Source organism: Eptatretus burgeri, chromosome 1 (assembly GCF_056783735.1).
Source record: "Eptatretus burgeri isolate ZD-2024b chromosome 1, Ebu_testis_v1, whole genome shotgun sequence".
NCBI lineage: Eukaryota > Metazoa > Chordata > Myxini > Myxiniformes > Myxinidae > Eptatretus > Eptatretus burgeri.
Window position 1 is genome coordinate 114,120,105 of NC_140961.1, and position 17,281 is coordinate 114,137,385.

Consider the following 17,281-nt stretch of genomic DNA (forward strand, 5'->3'; position numbering starts at 1 on the left):
AGGGAGAGAGGTTTGAGAGTTCTGACTTGAGATGAGAAAGATGTTGTTTTCAGGCTCTCCTGAGGGTAGACACACTTGTTCCAAGCTTTATGGAAGGAACTGAGATTTCCCTCAGTTGGGTTTGCTTTCCATGAGGCAAAGGCAAGTTGTTTCAGGACCACTGCCTTACCACAAGCTTCAGTGAACCAAGGGTGGGAGCAAGGGTAGGACAACTGAAGACGAGAGGGGATAAATCTGTGCATGAGGGAGAGCAAGTTTCTTTGAAAGAATTCCCAGGATGAGTTGATGTTGGAGAAAGTAGCGATAGAAGACCAGTCTATAAGTTTGAGGGCTGCTTGGAGACCCTTCCAGTCGGCTTGAGTGAAATGCCAGACTCGACGGTGGTGAGGTTTTTCTCTGATAATAGCCAGAAAGATGTCCACTTTGACAAGGACGTGGTCAAAAGAACCGATTGGAGCGGAGGAAGAGCAGCAGATATTGTCAGGGAAATTTGTCAAAATCAGATCCAGAAGAGATGGAGTACCATTGGTTGAGATCCGGGTAGGGACGTTGACCGATTGAGTCAGTCCCAATGAGTCGCAGAAAGCTTTGCTGAGGTGCCATGACAGGTGAGAGAGGTACCCACACCTAGCCAACTGGCATGATGACAATTGAAGTCGCAACATATGAGGAAGAGAGAGTTTGGATGAGAAGATAGAAGTTGGTCCATGTTTTCAGATAGTGAGGTCTAGATGGAGTCATCACTGTTATGTGGACAGTACAGTACACATATAAACATGAGGTTGGACTAGAGGGGAAGCTTAGCCAGAGGTCTTCCTGGGGGTGTGGGTGAGTGAGGGCAGTGCATGGAGTGAGGAATAGGGTCTTAGATGAAGAGAGCAACTCCTCCACCAGGACGAGGCTCAGGTCTGTCATACCGGAGGAAGGAGTAACCAGGGAGAGATACTTGGGAGTCAGACATGTCTTGGGGAGGAAAGTTTCTCTTTGGCAGATTAAGTCTGGTTTGTCAGTGGAAACCTGTATGGAAAGATCTGAAAGGTTTGAGCGAAGGCCCCGGATATTTGAGGTCCACACTTTTAATGAAGAGGGAGGGGAGGAGGCTTTGGGTGCAGGGGGTGCGGGGGAGGGGAGAGTGGGACAAGGGACGAGGGGGTAGGTAAGGAGGGTTGTTGAAAGAGTGTGGGGGATTGCAGAATAGCTAGGGGAAGGGGCAGAATGAGGAGGAGAAAAGGCTCTGTGGTACTGGGAGAGAGGGGGACAAGAGCGGGGAAGAAGGCAGTTGCGGATTTAAGGAAGGGGGTGAAGAGATGGAGTTAAGAGGGCAGTGGAAGGAGGTAGCTTTGTGGATGAGAGGGGGAGCAACTTTGAGAAGGATGAGTGAGGGGGATGAATGGTGGGAGAAAGGTGAGGTGGGAGTTTTTGAGAGAGGTGAGAAGGAGGCTTGGAGGGAGAAGAGTGGGATGGTTTCTTTGAGAGTGAGGGTTGAGACGGGTGAGTTAGCACTGAAGTTGGGAAAAAAGAATGGTGGATGGAAAGCAAACATTCATAGCAAACTGGGGTTTTTAAAAGTTTTAGGTCAGAGATGCGATTTAACACATTTCCTGATGGATGCAATAAAGGCGAATCCAGAGAATGGAGAGAAGAAACGCTGTAACAGTTGGATTTTTTAGGCAAGGTATGAAGGAAAGGTCGAATTGATAGCAGTCTGTTTAAATCGTAGAAGAGTAGTGCATTATGATACAGTAAAGAGTACCACACATGTGAAAGAGTAAGATCAAGCATATTAAGAGATCGTTTTTATTATTATTATTAATGTTTGAGAGAGTTGTCAACAGATTAGGTCATGGAAGAGTTGTCGAAAAAAACGAGGAAGAAGAAGAAGAGGAGGAGAAGAAAAAGTAGAAGAAGAAGAAGAAGAAATGAGAGTCATGAGTGAGGAAGGAGAAAGGTAGCGTTTTTTTTGTTTGTTTATTTGTTTTTGATTTAAGATTAGACATAGAGTGATTAGTTGAGAGGGATACGGGACATTAGGAAAGTGGGGAAGATAGAAATTGAAGGTAATTTCGGAGAAAAAAACAAAACATGATCATACACCGAGGGGAACCGGTTGGCCTCAAGCCTCAAGGGTAGGCCTCAAGCGTCCGGTAAGACAAAGTCGACAAAATCTCACAAAATAGCGCGATTTTTGAAACAAAACTGAACTAGGAACACACAATAACCTGTAAGTGAGAGAATAAACAGTTAAAACGGGACAGATAATGACCGGAAACTTAACTTTGAGATCATCAGCAGAGAGCCCTGAAGGAGACCTGTCGATGCTCCAAACCCGGAACCGGAAGTCTAATTTAGGTGGGATGTTTTAATGTGGGATGTTTAATTGGCTGCCAAACCGGAATTTCTCCTTCAATCCAACATGGCTGCCAAACCATGGGGCCGATCGAGTTGAAATTTAAACCCTTCATTCCACATGTCTGCTGCATCATCTCTCTGAAGTTTCACATTTATTGATGTAGCAGTTCCAGAGTAAACATTAATCAATATTTTCCCTTCAATCCAATGTGGCTGCCAAATGATGTGTCGTACATCAAAAGGGGGATGGGGAGGAGAACCTTTTGTTCATCATGGAGAGGCGGTCATACATTTGGAGTTTCGCCTCGATTTGTTCAGCCGTTTCAAAGAAGACTTTTAAAGTTATTAATTTTCAATCCAATATAGCTGCCATACCATGTGACCTATTGCAACATAAATTTAAATTATCCATCTAATGGGGAAGTGGATTATTATGCTTGTTAAGTTTTGTGTTGATTGGACAAGTTGCATTTTTCTTTCCAAGATGGCCTCCAAACCATGTGACTTGTGACATCATAATTTTTACGGTATATGCAGGCATGGGTGTCAATTACATTTGCCAAGCTTCGTTTCAATAGGTTATGTGGTTCCAGAGAAAACATTATTTTATATAATTCTTGAACCCAACATGGCTGCCAAACCATGTGACCTATCAATTAGAAACTAACAAATTTATATTCTCTTCTTATGTGCAATACATATGTAAAGTTTCCCCTTGATCTGGCCAGCCGTTCTGGAGAAGATGTTTGAAGGTTTTAGGGTAAATTCAATATGGCCACCAAACCATGTGACCTATCAATATTAGAAATTAACAAACTTGTGAAAGGGTGTCTTGGGGAAAGTGTATGTGAATTTTTGCCTCAATCTGTCCAGCTATTCTGGAGAAGAATTTTTTTTAATTTATTAATTTTCAATTCAAGATGGCTGACGAACCATGTGACCTATAACATCATAAATTTAAATTCTGGTTTTCATCATGTAGTGGAACAGGATTGTTAAATTTTTTGTTAATCGGATAAGGTGGGTTTTTCTATTAAAGATGGCTGCCAAACCATGTGACTCGTGATGTCATAATTTTTACCAAGTATGCAAACGTGATGGAAGATAACAGTTGCAAATTTTCACTTCGATAGATTAAGTAGTTCCAGAGAAAACATTATTTAATATTTTTCTTAAATCCAACATGGCTGCCAAACCATGTGACCTATTAATTATTCGTTAACAAACTTATATTCACTACATGTGCAGAGTAGACTTGTGAGGTTTCCCCTTGATCTGACCAGCCGTTCTGGAGAAGAAGATGTTTGAAGGTTTTAAGGTCAATTCAATATTGCCGCCAAACCATATGACCTATTAATAAGAAATTAACAAACTTGAGAAAAGATGTCATGGGGAATGTGCTTGTAAAGTTTGGCCTCTATCGGTGCAGCCGTTCTGGAGAAGAAGATTTTTAAAAGAAATATTTTCAAAAGAAGATGGCAGCCGAACAAAATCACCAATGACGTCACAATAGTTTTTTCAATTTCAGATTTTTCCCATGCAGCGTTCTACTCGACGAATTTTCACCGGCATACCACTTCACCGATGACTTCATGAAAAATCGCCCGTGTTCCCCATGGGGAGTTTATTAAAATGTATGCAGAATTTTTTTTCCATTGCACGGTTTCAGAGATACAGAGGTCCAAAGTCTATCGGTTTTTCAAAGATGGCGGCCATACAAGGTGACATATGACGTCATATTTATCAATTCAGTGTGGTATTAAAAAGATACGTACTGCGGTGAATATTTTGTGTTGATCGGACTTACGGTTACCCGGTGTGTACCCTGGTCAGAATAGGTACACCGTATCCCTGCATGTCGTAAAAGGCAACTAAAAGGGTTGGCGTCAGGAAGGGCATCCGGCCATAAAAACATCGCCTCAAAAGGAAACCATGATGAGTACAACTGATGGGCAGGGTACAGCCCGAAGTACCCCGTGGGGGTCCTCACCCCCTCTTGTTAAAACTCAAGGTGGGGAACCCGATCGAAGCAAGGGAGGAAATTTTTCCATTTATGATGACCAATCGTCTGATGCCCCACGTGGAGATCGGTTTCTGAGGTTTGGTACATGGAATGTAGGGACAATGACAGGGAGATCTGGAGAAGTGGTTGAAACATTGGTCAGAAGAAGAGTGGACATATGTTGTGTGCAGGAGACACGGTGGAAGGGAAGTTGTGTGAGAATGGTGAAGGGAAGGCAGGGGCAGAAGTACAAGTTTATGGGCAAGGGCGCCTGGAAGGCGTGCATGGTGTTGGTGTAATGTTTTTCTGAGGAGTTTGTAGACAGTGTAGTGAGTGTGACTAGAGTGAGTGAAAGGTTGATGATGGTGAGGATTGTGATCGGAAATCTCTTGGTGAACGTCATCTCGGGATATGCCCCGCAGGTCGGTCGAAGCGATGAAGAGAAGAACATGTTCTGGTGTGCGATGGAGAAGTTGATGGAAAATGTGAAAGATGAGGAAGTTGTTGTGGTTGGAGGAGACTTGAATGGACATGTGGGAAGGAGTCCAGACGGTTTTGAGGGAGTCCATGGGGGTTATGGATATGGTGTGAGAAATGGAGAAGGTGAAAGGATCTTGGAGTTTGCTGATGGAGCTGATTTGTTGCTCTGTAATACTCAATTCCAGAAAGTGAATAATAAGCTTATTACATACACGTCAGGTGGGTTGACGACAACCATTGACTACCTGATGGTGCGTCAGCAAGATAGGGGAAACCTCCAGGACACAAAGGTGATCCCAGGGGAGGAGACTGTTTCGCAGCACCACCTGGTTGTCTGCGATATAAGGGTGAAAGGTGCGCGGAGAATTCGGCGGGTGAAGTACCAACCGAGGATGAAGGTGTGGAGGTTGGAAGAGGCGACAGTGAAGGAAGCATTAAGAGAGAGGCTGAGTATCGTTGAAGATGATGTGGTTGAGCTCGAAAATGGTTGGATGTCAATGAAAGCTAGTCTATTGGGAGCCGTTGGTGAGGTATGTGGATGGACAAAAGGACCACCGAGGCACTCGGAAACATGGTGGTGGGATGATGAAGTTGGAAAGACGATTGAAGAGAAGAGGAAGAAGTTCAAGGAATGGCAAAAGGCAAAGGATACGGTGGAAGAAGAGGCTGCACATGAAAGTTATAAGGAAGCCAAGAAGGCTGCAAAGAAAGAGGTTGCAAAGGCGCAGGAGGCCCAAAGGAAAATGTTTGGAGAATGCTTGGATTCGGAGGAGGGAAAGAGAGCGGTATTCAGGATTGCAAAGCAGATAGCGAGAGAGAGATTTGATGTGACGGGGGTGAGTTGCTTGAAGGATGAAGTGGGACAAATTGTTGTGGATTCAGATGGAATTAAAGGAAGATGGAAGAGATATATGGAAAGGCTGTTGAATGTAGAAAATGAATGGGATAGAAACATCGAGAGTAACCCAGTTTTAGGACCAGCAGAGAAGATAACTGAGAAGGAAGTTGAGGAAGCTATAAGAGCAATGAAGAGTAGAAAAGCAGGAGGGCCGACAGGAGTTGTGGGAGATATGTTGAAGGCAGCGGGAAGTTGGGGTGTGAAGAGAATGACAGAGATCTGTAATCTGGTGGTGAAAGAAGGCCGCATTCCAGTGGATTGGGAACTGAGTACCCTCGTCCCTCTGTACAAGGGGAAAGGTGACCCTCTGGACTGTGGCTCCTATAGAGCAATAAAGTTATTGGAGCATGGAATGAAGGTATTGGAAAGGGTGTTGGAGAAGAGTATAAGGAAGAAGGTAAAGATTGACGAAATGCAGTTTGGATTTATGCCAGGAAGAGGAACGACAGATGCAATTTTTATTGTAAGGCAGTTGCAGGAGAAGTACATGGAGAAGAGGAAGAAGTTGTTTTTGGGTTTGTTGATCTGGAGAAAGCATTTGATAGGGTCCCACGCGAAGTAATGGCATGGGCATTGAGGAAGTTAGGAGTGGAGGAATGGTTGATCAGAGTAGTGATGGCCATGTACGAGAGAGCACGCACAGCTGTAAGGATGAAGGATGGGAACAGTGGTGAGTTTGAGGTGAGGGTAGGAGTGCACCAGGGGTCGGTACTAAGTCCACTTCTATTTGTAGTTGTGATGGAGGTGCAGGCTCGGAGTGTAAAGGAAGGTTTACCGTGGGAGCTGCTGTATGCAGATGATCTGGTGTTGATTGCAGAGAGTATGGATGGACTGAAGGAGAAGATGAACAAGTGGAAGGAATGTATGGAGGCAAAAGGTTTGAAGGTGAATATCGGAAAGACGAAGGTGATGGCAAGTGGTAAAGCATGTGGTGAGGTGGAAAGGACTGGGAAGTGGCCGTGTTCTGTGTGCAGGAAGGGTGTCGGAGTGAACTCCATTCAGTGTACAATGTGTGCTGAATGGGTTCATCGAAAATGTAGTGGGGTGAGAGGGTCATTAACCAGTGTGGCAGCTACATTCAAGTGTAAGGTGTGCATCGAGGGAGCAGCAGATGAAGGAATTGTTGAGTTGGATCTTGGAGATGAGGTGAAGCTGGAAGGTTTGAAAACATTTTGCTATCTCGGAGACATGCTGAATGGAGAAGGTGGATCAGACTCTTCGACGGTTGCTAGAGTGAGATGTTCATGGAAGAAGTTTCGGGAACTGAGTGGCGTGCTGACAAAGAGGGGAGTGTCGTTGAAGCTGAAGGGAAAGGTGTATGCTTCATGTGTGAGGAGTACGATGATTTATGGGAGTGAGACATGGGTACTGAACATGGAGCAGCAACAAAGGCTGGAAAGGGTGGAAATGTGAATGGTTCGGTGGATGTGTGGAGTATCGTTGAGAGAGAGGAAGACAAATGATGACTTGCGGAAGATGATGGGAATAGAGTCTGTGATGGAGGTTGTGAAGAGAAACAGGTTGAGATGGTTGGGTCATGTGTTGAGGAAGGATGAAAGTGACTGGGTGAGAGGAGTGTTGGAAATGAGTGTAGTCGGAAGTAGAGGACGGGGAAGACCGAGAAAAACTTGGCTAAATGTGGTGGAAGAGGAAATGTGGGCAAGGGGATTAAGAAGGGGAGATGCAGAAAACAGGTTAAAGTGGAGAAGATTGTCATGGGGCCCGCAAGGCTAACCCCCGCTTTAGCGGGGAAAATGGCCTCTAAATGCGTGTGTGTGTGTGTGTGTGTGTGTGTGTGTGTGTGTGTGTGTGTGTGTGTGTGTGTGTGTGTGTGTGTGTGTGTGTGTGTGTGTGTGTGTGTGTGTGTGTGTGTGTGTTGACTTACGGTTGCTGAGAAAATGAATTTTAAAGCGAAAAAACCCACAAATTGTCGGCAGAAGAAAAATAAAAACTAAACATCGCAAAATTTCGGAACAAGTGACCATAATTTTGTGTGTGCAAAGATTCTGTTAAGAGTTAGAGTTCAGGATAGGAGGGTAAGGTTATTAGATTTCAGGAAGGCAACCTTGAGGGTATGAGGAGAGAATTGCGTGATATAGATTGGGAGACTGTAACAACAGGACAATCAGCATCAGAGAAATGGGAAACCTTCAAGGAGCAAATGTGTGGAATGCAGAGTAAGTACATTCTAATCAGGTATCAAACTAAAATCAGAAAGAGACCAGGGTGGTTGAGTGGTGAGATAAAGAATCATATCAAGGAGAAGCAGAAGGCATTGATTAGGTTTAAAATAACAGGACCGGAGTTATATTTTTATCACGATCAGAGTAAACAGAGGCAAGTTCAGAAAGTAACTCGGCAAGCCCAAAGAGAGTATGAGAAGGACATGGCTAAGAATATTAACCATAATAGCAAGGCATTCTTTAAGTACATCAGGGGAAAAGAACAGGTTCGGACCAGTGTGGGCCAATTGAGGAATAGCAGCGGGAGAGTGGCTGGTGATGAAGGTGAGATGGCAGACTTATTAAAGAGGTATTTTGCTTCAACTTTTACACAATAACAGTCAGGAGAATTGCCAATAGCTGAGAGCATCTATCAAGGAGGTGAAGAAGGGCTTTTTCAGAAGATCCAGGTTGGATTGAAGGAAGTAAAGTAAGAGCGAGGTATTCGAAGAGAAGATATGGTTCTTTGATAATATATCACCCTAGAGAATTGAGGCAAGTGGCTGAGCAGGTAAGCGAGATGTTAACATATATTTTAAAAAATTCCCTGGAGTCAGGACAGGTATTTGAGGATTGGAGAGGAGCAAATGTAATACTTTTATTGAAGAAAGGATCCAGAGAAGAATTGGGAAACTATAGACCTGTTAGTTTGACTTCAGTTCTGGGGAAGGTGTTGGAAACATTAAGAACCAGATGAGAAACCATTTAAATAAATACAAACTAATTAAGGGTCGTTACCATCGGTTTACCAAAGGTAGTTCCTGTCTAAAATATTTTGGAGTTTTCGAAGCTGTGTCTGATTGGGTGGATGAGGAAAAGGCAGTGGACATAGTATATCCAGACTTTAAGAAGAACTTGATGAGGTACCACATCGGAGGTTGTTAGCCAAAGCAAGGGCTTGTGGAGTGGTTGGTCAGGTAGCTAATTGCTTCCTATTATGAAGCCAGCTTGCAATCCAAAGTGTTGCTGTGAGTGGGAGGATGCCTTGCTGAGAGGAGGTAAGCAGTGGGATACCTCAGGGATCAATACTCGGACTATTACTAATCATTGTTTACATTAACGACTTGGATAATCATGTGAAGAATATGCTTTCCAAATTTGCAGATGACACATAGCTTGGAGGAAAGATAGTTAGCAGAAGGGGTGGTGATCAGATTCAGGAAAGTATTGATACTTGCATAGATTGGGCCAAAGATTCGCAGGTGGAATTTAACCTGAGCAAGTGTAAGGTGTTTGGGATGGTAAAGAACAATGAAAATAGGGATTACAGAAGGTAAGGGGTAATTTCAAGTGTGTCACACAGGAGTAGGATCTGGGGGTGGTAATGGATATGGGAGGTAAGCAGGCAGCATCGTGCCAGGCAGCTTTTGGAAAAGCAAATAGGGGTTTGCAGTCGGTTGTATTCGGAAGGCGATCATTTATAATTCAAAAGAGATGGCGTTAACATTTTACAGGAATTTAGTGAAGGCCACATCGAGAATATTGTGTGCAGTTTTGGTCACCACAACTCAGGAAGGACATATATGCCAAAGAGAGGGTTCGGCACAGGGCTTAAATAATTATTCCAGACCTACCTCGACTCAGCTTTGAGGAGCGGCTGAAGGAGATGGGGCTTTATTCACGAGAAAGGAGGCGGTTACGAGGAGATATGATAGAGATGTTTAAGATAATGAAAGGTACGGATAAAATAAGTGCAGATGAATTATTCAACAGAGTAGACAGTGATAGGACCAGGGGCCATAGCATGACAGTAAAGAGGGTGGTGAAGACGGTGGTAAGGCAGGGACTTTTACTCAGAGACTAGTTAATGCATGGAATGGCCTCCCTGGAAAAGTACTGGCAGCTGAAATAGTAGACAAGTTTAAATTGAATTAGATAGGTGCCTGGAAGTTATGGGGATATAGGGGTATGGGGATGTTGACAGGACTTTTCGGTAGTTTGAGCATTGATGTGTGATTGTGTGCATGTGTGTAGAGTGCTGTTGGTGGGGGTCTCGTCAATGGGCCTTGTGTGGTTGATGTGTGTTTTAACCAAGCCCAAGCCCCCTCCCCTGAGGAGAAGAAGAAAACAAAAATAGAGAAACTTGAAATAAACATATAATAAATAAATAAATGTACATTTTTTTCATTGTATCTCGTGTTAATAAATTTGTATGGTGTTCGTCTAGGCATGATGGGCTGAATGGTCTCCACCTGTGTCTGATTTCCTTGTCTTATCCTTGTTTTGTAAAAGCAACAGGTGACCCAGCCCTGTCGGCTTGATATCGTAATAATCTGAACAGAAACAATTGGGTACACAGCTTGCAAGGCTAAGGGTACCCGAATAACTAGAGGTGCTATGCTTTATGATTAAGCCGTTGTGGAGAAAACGGTTTCGAAAGTATTGGTTTTCAAATGAACATTGCTGCCAAACTACGTGACCAATGGTATTGAAAATTTGCACTCTGCCAATGATTGGGGAGAGGATCACGTGTGTGAAGTTTCATTTTGATCGGAGAAGGTTCGTTATTCTCTCCAATTTGGCTGCCACATCACGTGACCTATGATGTCATCATTTTCACATTGTATGAAGCAATGGTGCTGGATATTTTGTAAATTTTTCTTCGATTGGACGAGAGGTTCCAGAGAAAACATAATTTAATATTTTTCTACAATCCAATATGGTGCCCAAAACGCGTGACCGATCAATTATCTTCTATCCCCCTAGTATCCCCAACTCATGCAGAATATGTCTGTGAAGTTTTCCCTCAAGCTGTCCAGCCATTCTGGAGAAGATTTTTGAAGGTTTTATGGTAAATCCAAGATGGCTGCCTGACCATGTGACTTATGACATCATAGTTATCAAAATTGATTCAGCACGTGGAGACAATCATTTGTGTGCAGTTTCACTTCGATCTCTAAAGCGGTTCTGGAGAGGAAAATTTTTTCCTTTTTTTGAAAAAAGCAATATGGCTGCCAAACAACATGACTGATGACATCATAATTTTTTTGTGCTCACATCTTTCCCTCGATGAGCCTCAGAAATTGTCACACTGATGGGATGCAGCGTTCTACATGTCAATTTCTTTCTGGGATACCACTTCACCAATGACATTGTGGTTAATACCGCTTCTACCCCTTGTGGAGATCTTCGTAATGAGCCATATTTCAAATTTTTTCCAGCAAGGAGTTCCAGAGAAGATAACGTCCAAAGTTTTTCTGTTTTGTCCAACATGGATACCACCCTACGTGACCTATGAAGACATAATTGTCATTAAATCAAAATTCTGCATGAGTCACAGTCACACCTATGTTTAAAAAACAGTCACATATATGCAAAAATAAAAAAATATAAAAAAATTACACCTTTGGTTAAAATTTTGGGATGGTCGGACAAATCGTTGCTGAGAAAACACATGTTTAAGGAAATCATCGAGCAAAAAAAAGGCCCAAAATGGGACAAAGAATAATAACAAATAACAACAAAAAAGGGCAATCAGAGATTGCAGACCCTCACCAGGATTTGTTTTGTGTCGTGTGTTGTGTGAGTACTGGTGTGTGACAATTAATAAGAGACATAATTAGAACTACCACTTTATAGTAAGACGATTGGAAAAAGAATGCATAAGACTAAGAGAAATAATTGTTAAAACCTACAAACCAATGTCATTAACAAAGGGAGTGAGAAAGGAATTTAGAAAGAACAGTATCTGTCATATTTGTGAGGAGTAAATTGAGGGAGAGTTGGTTAGGGATCATTGTCATCTTACAAAAAATAAAGAGTTCATTTCCAGCTCATTTCCAGCTCATTTCCAAAGTCCAGCTCATTTCCATTGCAATCTTAATTACATGCCCCCAAACTTTATTCCTGTCTTTCTTCACAACACTCACTATGACACACATCTATTTATAAATGAACATTCAAAGACATCTGGAGATATTTCTGCCATTCCTAACACAGATCAAAAATACATCTCATTCCCAAAAACAATTCATACATAACCCATACCAGATTTCTTCACACATACAAGTTTATGGCAAGTCTATTATCTAACTTAGTATCAAATAATAAAAACTTAACGAATCTTAAATCACATTTCTCCAATCAAGAAGAGATTGGTCTCTTATTATATCACAAGAGGGAATATATCCGTATGACTACATGGATTCATTTGAGAACTTTAAAGAAACACAACTTCCTTCAAGGTTAAGTTTCTATCGCAAGTTGAATAAAACTCATATTTCTGATAGAGATTATACACAAGCTAAAAAGGTTTGGGAGAAGTTATTAGAAAGAATCTTGGAGAATATCATGATTTGTATCTTAAAACTGATGTATTGTTATTGGCTGATGTGTTTGAAACTTTTAGAACAGTCTGTCATAATAAAAAATTCTTATGGATTAGTCCCCGCTCACTATTACACGGCCCCCGGTTTGGCTTGGATGCTATGTTAAAAATGACAAAACAGAATTTGGAATTAATCAGTGATATAGATATGCTTTTAATGATAGAGAAGGCTAAAAGAGGAGGAATATCTCAAGTATGTTCCAAGAGATATGCTAAATCAAATAACAAATATCTTCCTGATTATAATAAGAATGAGGACAACTCTTACCTGATGTATTATGATGCTAAGAATTCGTATGTGTGGGCTATGTCTCATTCTTTACCTTATGGAAATCTTAAATGGGTGAAAGAAAAACATTATGAAAAAGTTTTACAAAACATTGTTGTCTCCTCTCAAAAATAATTGGATGAAGCTGAAGTTGGATATTATTTTGAGGTTGATTTAAAATATCCCAAATAACTTAATAACAAACATAAAGACCTACCTTATGCCCCTGGTAAAGAAAGTCCAAGAATGGTTAAGTGATTACCAACAGTCATTTAATATATAAGGTAAATCTCCAGACAAACTACTTACTACATTAAATGATAAAGGAAGTTATGTTTTGCATCAAAGGAACTTAAGACAATATTTATCTGCTGGGTTGAGAGCGAGGAAAATTCATCGGATTTTGAAATTTAAACAGTCATTGGTTAAAGAAGTATATTGATTTTAATACGAAAAGGAGAACAGAAGCAAAAACAGATTTTGAGAAGGACTTTTATAAATTAATGAATAATGCTGTATTTGGAAAGACTGGAAAATGTTAGGAATCGACAAAACATAAGGCTTGCTACATCTTGGAAACAGGCTTCAAAGTTAATTAGTAGACCAAGTTTTGAGTGAATGGAGGTGTTTTCCAAGAACTTTTGTGCTATTCATTTGAAAAAAGAGAGTATTGAAATGGATAAGCTATTTATATAGGAACATCAATTCTTGACTTGTCAAAGTCGTTAATGTATGGCTATGACTATAATAATTTAAAAATCAAAGCATAAAGATAATGAATGTGTCATTGTTATATATGGATACAGATAGTTTTATATTATAAATTAAGACAAGTGATGTATATGAGGATATGATTGATAATATTGATATATATGATGCAAGTAATTATAAGTCAGGTGATGTGTTGTTTTCATCAGAGAAAAAAAGGTTATTGGTAAGTTTAAAGATGAATTGGGTGGGAAGGTCATGAGTGACTTTATAGGATTGAGATCAAAGTCTTATGCTTTTACGTATATTGATAATAATAACATTGAAAGGTGTGATAAGAAGCTAAAGGGAATAAAGAAAAATATAATCAAGGAAACAATAAACTTTAAACATTATTACAACTGGTTAACCATAAAGAAGGAAGAGTACAGAAAAATGAATACAATAAGAAGTTATAAACATCAATTATATACAGAAGAGATGACTAAAAAAGCATTCGGAACTTTTGATGATAAAATATATATTTTAGAGAATGGAATCAATAGTCTCCCTCATGGTTATAAGTATGTGTTAAGATATTGGGTTTGGAATTTTAACAGGCTACCGCCGTCTTTTTACTGATTTATTATTGATAGAACCAAGCAATAACCAAACCAAAGAGTGGAGATATAATCAGCCTTGGTATTTAAATGGAAAACATAAAGAATGTGAGAAATATCAAATAAGTCTTATTGAAGAAATAACCAGGGTGAAAGTAGGTAAAACAAATAAGCAGATAAATTTAATTACAAATAAGTTGGAGGATGTAACGCAAAAAATAAATATCCTTGAATGGACTGAAAACTTTGATGGTTATCAATTGAACAATGGAAAAACAATTTACTACAATCTCAAAATGATATGTGGCTCAGGAGGTGGTCAAACAAGAGCATTAACAGAAGTTTATCATTTCATTTCTGCTCAACAAAGACACTTAAACCAAGAACCAAGTTCCAAAGTAATCTTTGTGAATATACTCGATGGTAATGAATGTAATAGGAAAATTAAGTTATCCCCTAAAGTGGAACATGGACAAATATTCGTTGGTTCGCTCTTTGAGTGGAATGAAAATATGAAAGGGAAGAAGTGCTTTAATCAGTCAGTCTCAATTTTACATTTGCTTGTTTTTGAGGTGGAGAAAATCAGTCTCCTATTTTGGGCTTTCGGGGTTTGAGTCAGAAAGTTTTTCCCTTTCCCCCCATTCATTTGAATGGGAGTCCCAGAAACCCCATTTATCATCTACTGCAGTATCATTGGCAAGGAGTACAGTCCTGGACAGGCTGCCATTCTGACACTGGTTACCCTGAATGGTTATTACCTCAGTTCACTGGTACTCATTTCACTGACCTCAGAAGGATGACATGCTGAATCAACCCACCTGGTGTTTACTCAATGGTAAAACAGTGGCTTGAACTCAGGACTTTAAGATCCCAAGCCAGCCACCTTAACTACTAAACCAACACCAGTCTATGCTATACAATATACAAAATGAAAATCGAATGTTTTGCAATTATTTTGGGGTATTTCTTTATCACATCCACTGAAGTATCAAAATTTCTAAAGACCAAATGTCATTTTGATATGAATTGTAAATGCTTAGCATCCTACATTTTGGCAACAAGAATTCAAATTTCTCATCTCTTTGGATGTTTACAAAAGGCGATACTAACAGTTTATGCTCTCTTTACTTAATCACTTTATTTCTGCGTTGACAAATTTAGATGACATATTGAGGATTGTTTGAATTGGATCATTTATCCTCATTAGGAAAGGTAATGGGCTGGGCACAAATCCCTGTGACAATTGCATATTTACAGTATCCTAAGAAAACTATTTGGATATCCCATTACAGTTGTGATGATTTCCCCACACTGTTGCATGTTTTTTGAATTACTAGCAATGTGTATCAATAGCATTGGCTGGCAGGATCATTTCAAAGTATAATGCCCGACCAGACTCTAAAGAGTCATCATGTTTAGAAGATGTTACCACAGGACATTGCAGCAGGGCTGCTCCACAATGCACCCTCTATCGGGTGGGACATTCACATTTGTTGGTGGATGTTTAGATCCCACCTCTTTTGTGTGAGTAGTCGATTGTGTGGTGGTACCCTGGGCAAATTGCACATTCCTGCCCTGAATACCAATGACATATTTGGAAGATCAATGGCAAACCACCCAGTGTATTCTCTACCGAATCAATGGTTTGGCAGTACTGACATTCTGTGAAGGAATGCAACAAGAAATAGATTTCAATATAAACAACATAAATAGTTGAAGAACAGAGAACAGCTTGTCTAACAGAAAGGAGTTGAAGCAGATCCAACATGAAAAAAAAATCAAATGGTAGAAAGTGGGCACCTCCGTTTGGGCAATTTCAGCTTTCTTAATAATCCACGAATCAACACTGGCGAATTCCATCAGAAAGTAGAAAATTGCAGACAATACCAACACTGAGCTTCCATCTGGCTGACAAGAACCCTGTACTGGATTGTTAAACAGATCACCCATTATTATTTCATTTTATCACAACGACATTATATGACGAAATAGCTTGTGAATTATTTTGGTCATAGTAAAGTATCAGTCGAGTTTGTGAACGGTGTAATTTAACATTTAAGTTAATCATGCTCATCAGATTTGCATATAATAACTTCAAATATCACCATATATTTGGGGGAGATACATTGTACTTCCCTAGTGAATTACCTGTAATTTATCAAAAGGCATTGATGCCACACGTGTTTCTCCGAATACATACAACACCACTACCCATATTCCTTTAACAGCCCCAATTATTCCCACACTCTTATGGGATCTGCTGGTGAAAGTTTTTGGCCCATTTATTTCATGAACGTATTGTATCTCAAGTTTGTAATTTGTGTAAGTGGCAGCAATTTGTAATTTGCCGCAATTGCTTACCTAATTTTCACAAAATATACAATCGGATCTTCAACATCTGCCTGCTTATGCTGACAGAAGATTTACCCAGCTTTGCATCCATCCGAGGGACGGCACGCTTTTTGATTCAATGCTCTGTCTGCGAAGCACCAATCTGACAGTTGTGGTCGGGTCAGAAGTCGAATCCAGACCAGAGATCAAAGGTCAGTGCATGGAGCTTTTGATTAACTAGTAATAATGTGTATTAATAACATGGGCTGGCAGGATAGTTCGAAGTACGATTCCTGACCTGACTCTAAACTGTCCGTGTTTAGAGGACGTTACAGCAGGACATTACAGCAGGCCATATTCACAATGCATCCACTATCAGGTGGGACTTTCACATTAGTTGGTGGATGTTTAGATCCCACCTCTTGTAGGAAGTAGGCGATTCTGTTGTGTGGCCACGAAAATAAACAGTGGGAGTGATGATTGCTTGCTGCCCTTCGGGTTTACTGCTTCACAGGCAGAATGCTCTGCCTGTGAAGCACCAATCTGATAGCTGCAGTCAGGTGAGAAATGGAACCCAGACGAGAGATCAAAGGTCAGTGCATGGAGCTTATCCATACTCTGTTCTCCAAGTGCTGAGCACATTAAGCGATGAAGCAGCACTTATCATTCGAGGGTCAGATAAGGACTGCCCACCTCTCAGACTCAGAGAAGATGCTCTCACCACAATTCCACTGAGTATGGTTCATCAATGATATCCAACCCTGGCTTGTGTTAATATCTATGTTGTTAAGTTTCAGGAGGTGCCCTTTGTTCTCACTTGATGCGGCAAAAGCTCCAACAAGCAAAGGAATAATTTCTATAGAGTTATTGTTTTATGGCATTTGTGTTGCAGTATGATCTGCAGCTCCCGTTTCCATCTCACTAAAGCTAAGTTTTCCAAACCGGATTCATCGTGTTTTTATGCTATATCGTCATCTCCGTGTTGTTGTTATATCCCGTGCAATATTTCATGTGAGATTGTATAGTGTTTGTGCTACATCTTGAATTCGTTTTGTATTGTTCAAGGCCTAAATCAGCCACTGCTCAGCTAGAAAGTG